We start from the raw sequence: 5,349 nt of genomic DNA, 5'->3' as shown, positions 1-5,349 counted from the left end.
CTTAATTTTATGATTTAAAATAAATAAATCAGTATGTTTTTGCCTTCTTTTTCCCCGATAAGCAGTTACGTAGATTACGGTTGATCCTCTCAAATGTTTCCTGAAATAGGTTTATCCAATTTCTTAATTGTTTTTTAAATTTAAAAGAAAATATTGTGAAATGTTGTGAATGTGTGTGAAATGCTGATTAGACAGAATGTAGGCACACAAATTAAAACAGAAAGTCCATACTTTAAATTTGCAATAAAATGTTTTTATTTACTTATTTGTGTATATTTAAAAAAAAAGGTTCAATTCAAGATAACATTTAATTTAACAAAACTTAAGACAGAGTATGGGATTAACATGCTGCACTGTTGTACGGCTTTGTGGGGTCAGGGTCACACGTGTCACACTGAATCTGTAATGAAGAAATAATACATGTTATTTCTCCCAGGGTTAGGCAGAGCACTGAGATTGACCATCTTATTTCGAAAGGTCCTTACCCAAGAACAAGGTGGTGGTTTTCGGTGCTTTTCCCCTTTCTTTCCTTGGTCTCCCACTTCTATATTATTTTCCCCACAATAGAGTCACAGCTCACTAAGGTCATCTATTGAACCAAAAGATAGAATTAAGTTCAACTATATGGAGGGTTAATTAAGTCTTAGGGTGCTATGACACCTACACTTTTGTTTCGGAACGTGTCTCGTTTGCCCAGTTAGCGCGGTTCATTTGGCATATGTGAAGAGGGCAATCGCGCTCTGTTCCGCGCCAAAGTAATCGCTCAGAGATCGCTTGAATGAGGTGGTCTCGGCTCGATTGAAACGAACCCTGGAGCGGTTCGATTGCAGTGAGAAAGCAATCCGATCCGAGCTCTGTTATATCACAGTGTTTTATGGATATGTAATAGGCTTACGGCTATATGAAGAGAGAATTATGAGTAGGGCAGGAAGTTTCGCGAGTCCGGATGCCCGCAAACGAGTGATGATCTCCTGGTAATCTCGCGTCTCCCTCCCGGTCCTCAAATAGGCATCATCGCGCACCCTTCTCACCCCTCCCCACCGCATCTCTCCGCGCGCGCACCCTGTCAATCACCACCAAACCACCACCTCTCCTGACAGCTGAGCGGGACGCTGCAAAATAAACCCTGACACTCTGACCAATGTGAGGAGAGTTTACTCGCACATGACTTGTTTTAACTCTTTTGGTCCGATTAGAAACTTTGCAGTGTGAAAGCGAACCGCTCCAAGAGCAAAGAGCAAAAATGTAACAATTGTAATTTCTGTTTCGGAACCACTGAATCGATTCACAGGTGTAAAAGCACCCTTAGTCAATCGGGGAGGGGCGGGGTAGTTACCATGGCAATTTTTATTTGACAGTTTGACAATTAGTGATCTCAAAAGTGTAATATAGAATTAACATTTTCTAATTTTGCAATATTTTTAATATGATACATTTTCTGTGGTGTGAATAATATATATATATATATATATATATATTATAGTGAATAATTATTTGAAATGCTACAGTTACAATAACACAGAATAAAAGCAAAGTTACTTTTAGGACAAATATACCATATGAGGTGGCATCATTTTGAAGGCTGTGAGGCTCTGTGCTGGCTGGACACCTGGCAGCTTTGTTTTCTTGTGAAAGCCCTAACAAAAACAATAGAAACAAAAATATATACATATAAATTCTATACAATTAGTCATAAATGTATATATATATGTATATATATATATATATATATATATATATATATATATATATATATATATATATACATATCCCCTCAAAAAATCCCTTTTTTAATGAGACCGTTTCTACATTTATGAATTCATTGGTTACCTAGTTGACTCCAAACACTGTTTGATTTTGCCAGAATCCTTTCCGAGGCGATCCAATACAAGGCTTCTTTTCTCAGAAGGAAAGATTACCTGTAGAATTGTAAACTTGGATTTACCTTCACTGCTACTAAAAATATGGTACAGTATTTCTCTTCAAAGCTTAGTAAATAGATCAAAATATTTGATCTTACTCCCAATATCCAGTGCCCAGGCTCATGGCCCCATAGCTTCCAACATGAAAGCGTATTTTGTTGGATCACACTAAAAAGGCAAACATAATTTATAAGCTTTCAAAACTAGACATAAAATGATGATCACACAAAGCCTGACACAAGTGTAAGTACATAAAATAAAATTCACAACATAAACTTTGAGTTTGGCTTGAGGTAATTTCAGTAGATGGGAAAAAAACGTTCTTATATGCTTACCTTGAATCTTGAGCCCTTTCCCTCCTCTATCCTATTAATTCCATGTGTCAATATGAAGTGCTTTTTTTCTTGTGCAAAATTGTGTTTTTTCACAACAACGGCCATGTATGCATTGATCACCTAAACGTTAGAAATATAGAAATAGTAAATAAACAGGAATGCATTACTGAAATGTGTACATACATGCCATGCAAACAAATCTCTCTTTACCTCACTCTCAACTTCTTTATTGGGAGCTGTCCCAACTATGTCCCAGTAAAAGAGTTTATAATTGTCAATGCGGGAAAGCAGAACATGTGCATTTTTTCCTCCCCATGCATCTTGAATCGCTGTGTAATGAAGGAATATTAATGAAGGAAATCAATTATTTGATGTATTTGCCATTTTAAGCTAAAAAAAGGTCCAAGTTACGTTTTCCAAGTTACATACATTTTTTGTGACCAGATTGGACAGGATTGTCCTGCTGGAGGAGAAAGAGGTGAAGGTGGTGGAGGAGGTGGAGATGGAGGAGGAGAAGGCCAAATATCCTCATCTGGACAACAGGCATCCTGAGGTGGACAGACTTGAAGTGATTTGAGGTTGAACTGAAAATGGGGCTGAGGTGGCAAAGAGAAAACTGATGTTTCCTGATTTTTTAGGTATTCTTGGCCTCTCCTCATGGTGGAGTTTCAAATGATCAATGTTGACCCTTTGCGTGGACTGTCCTATAGGGTTGAAATGGACCACACATTTGTTATCTATTTTGGTCACCATAAAGGGATCAAAATATTCAGGGTCAAGTTTTCCTCCCTTTCGTTGTTCAATGCGAACATTTCTCCTCCATACTATGTCCCCCACCTTAAGGCTTTGGCATTGCCTTTTTGAAAGTCGCCGTCTAGTTCTTTTGTGGGTTTTTTCTGTGTTTTTCTCCACTAGATGCAGAATGTTCTCATGGCATCTGATGTCAACAGCCACCTCTTCCTTACAGCACTCTACTTCAAATGAAGAATCAACGTTTGGCAACATGTTAATGAGAAATATATTTTCTTCATTTACATTTACTATATACAGCTTTGAAAATATATACCTGGCACTTTTTATAAAATTATAAACAAATATTTTTCACCTGAGCTTTCTGGGACTTAAGAAGGGCATCTTGCTTCTCTCCCAAACATGAGAAGAAAACCTTGTGGTAAGCTGTTTTTGGTCCGCAGACCAAACATGGCTGCATCTAAATATTGGTTCCAGTTGCTGGGTTTGTCCTCCACTAGCTTTGCAAGTACTCTAATAACACTAAAACATAAAAGGTAAATACAAAACTTGAAGCATTTTTTGTAAAAAAGGATACAAATGCTTACAGTGTTGACAAACTCCCTTCCTTGATTTACTGAAATCAATGTTTCCTTGATTGACTTTTAACATTTGGACTGTAATAAGACATTTTGTTAGATACATGCAAAATGTTACATGGATAGTTCACCCAAATATGACAATTGCCTCATCATTTGTTTTCGGTCACTTGTTTTTTTCTAAATATCTTCCTTTAACTGAATAAAGGAATGCAAATGTGTTTTAAGCATGTGAAGGGTGTGTAAAAGATGGCAGAATGTTCAGTTATGGGTGAAATATTGCTTTAATACAAATCTTACATTTGTACTGTTGTCAAAAGTTTATATCAGTGTTCTGAAGGAGCAAGGGAGAAATTCAACAAAGTTTTTCAACCAAAGACAAAACTCATTTTCTAGGGTTTATGAGAAAGAGTCACTCATTTGTAACAGATATAACACAGGCAGTCAAAGTACAGGGCCTTCTCCTGGGCGATGCTGGCAGGTCGAACACAAAGGTTCCTCATCAAAACCGTTGAATATAATAGAACAGACCTCAGGCAGGAGATTGTATGGATTGGCTTTACTCGAGCACAGACTGTGGGCAGAGTAGAGGTGAGCCAAAGCACAGTGGAACAAACAACAAACGGGTAGAGACAGAGCACGACAAGACGAAGTTCACAAGACTCAACAAACTTGGATACAGGTAGGACAAGTAGCTTAGAAAGCTTACTGACATCAAACAATTATCAAGCACAGAACGAGGGAGAAGGGGAGATTGAATAGACACATAATCAGGGAGAGCAGGTGAGAGCAATGAGGATGGAGAAACAAGGGAATTGGTAACAGGTGTAACTGCACACAAATAAACAGACACAAGAGGGAGACAAAGAAAGCACAAAAACCCTGACAATTAAACAATGTTAGAAACATGGATGTAGTACCTTGATTGGAATATAATCTGGTTCGTGTTTTAGATATCTCCGGCTTTTTTGGCAAACAGTGCACTGTGAAACCTCAAACAGTGATAATATGAATTAAGTCAAAAGTGATGCAATTTTTTGATTTCATAAATTCAGTGAACTGAAGTATTCATAAAGTGCATTAGCTTACCCATTTCACAATGTCTTCTGACATGCCAGGCCAGTAAAATCTTTAAGAAATCGCATCTCTTGCCTTAAGTTGCCCACAATGTGCACCAATGTTGCTTGCATGATATTCTTTGAAAAGTTGGTCAGCCTCCTCTATGCTACACACAACTTTACATTTCGTCTCTTTATCAGAGCCCTTTTTCTGATGTAATATAAAACGTCATGTGCAGAAAATATATATTTAAAAAACATGTCTAAACCCAGCTCTTACTCATATACAGGAATAAAATGGTTTCTCAAATATATGTGGCCCTGGGCCACAAAACCTAAATATTGTAGAGGTTGGGAAAAATATTCATTGTACAGATCCAAATTATAGATTCTTTTTTTTAGGAGAAAAAGATAAGGAAAATATTATTTTCCATTGAGATGTTTTATTTGTAATTACACCTCATATTTGAAATCTTTTTTAAATTGTAAGAGTTGTATCTCAGCTAAATATTGTGCAATCATTTTACTTGCAGCACTCACTGCAGACAGTTGTTATATTTATCTTTGAGTAATGCCAATTTCTAGCCATAGTAAAGTTTGATACTCTCCTAATTATGCAATATCGCTGGTGTTTATCAGCATTTTTGGGGGTATTCACCCAAAAGAAGGTAGGCCCTAAGCCAGGCTAGGAAATTAGGATCCATGA

General features: G+C 37.1%; 1 long non-coding RNA gene across 1 annotated transcript; it reads right to left on the bottom strand.

Moving 5' to 3' along the window:
• Positions 1–234: 234 nt before the first annotated feature.
• LOC137491151 (uncharacterized) lies at positions 235–4,577 on the bottom strand. Its single transcript, XR_011011130.2, has 10 exons — positions 3,363–4,577; positions 3,095–3,228; positions 2,687–2,961; positions 2,468–2,586; positions 2,258–2,377; positions 2,021–2,090; positions 1,831–1,919; positions 1,557–1,637; positions 486–589; positions 235–400 (listed from the first exon to the last, which is right to left on the bottom strand). It is a non-coding gene; the product is annotated as an uncharacterized lncRNA (long non-coding RNA).
• Positions 4,578–5,349: the final 772 nt, after the last annotated feature.

This window comes from Danio rerio, chromosome 4, assembly GCF_049306965.1.
Source record: "Danio rerio strain Tuebingen ecotype United States chromosome 4, GRCz12tu, whole genome shotgun sequence".
In the NCBI taxonomy this organism is placed as follows: Eukaryota; Metazoa; Chordata; class Actinopteri; order Cypriniformes; family Danionidae; genus Danio; species Danio rerio.
The sequence above is the reverse complement of the archived record's forward strand: the minus strand, read 5'-3'. Positions and strand labels throughout refer to the sequence as shown.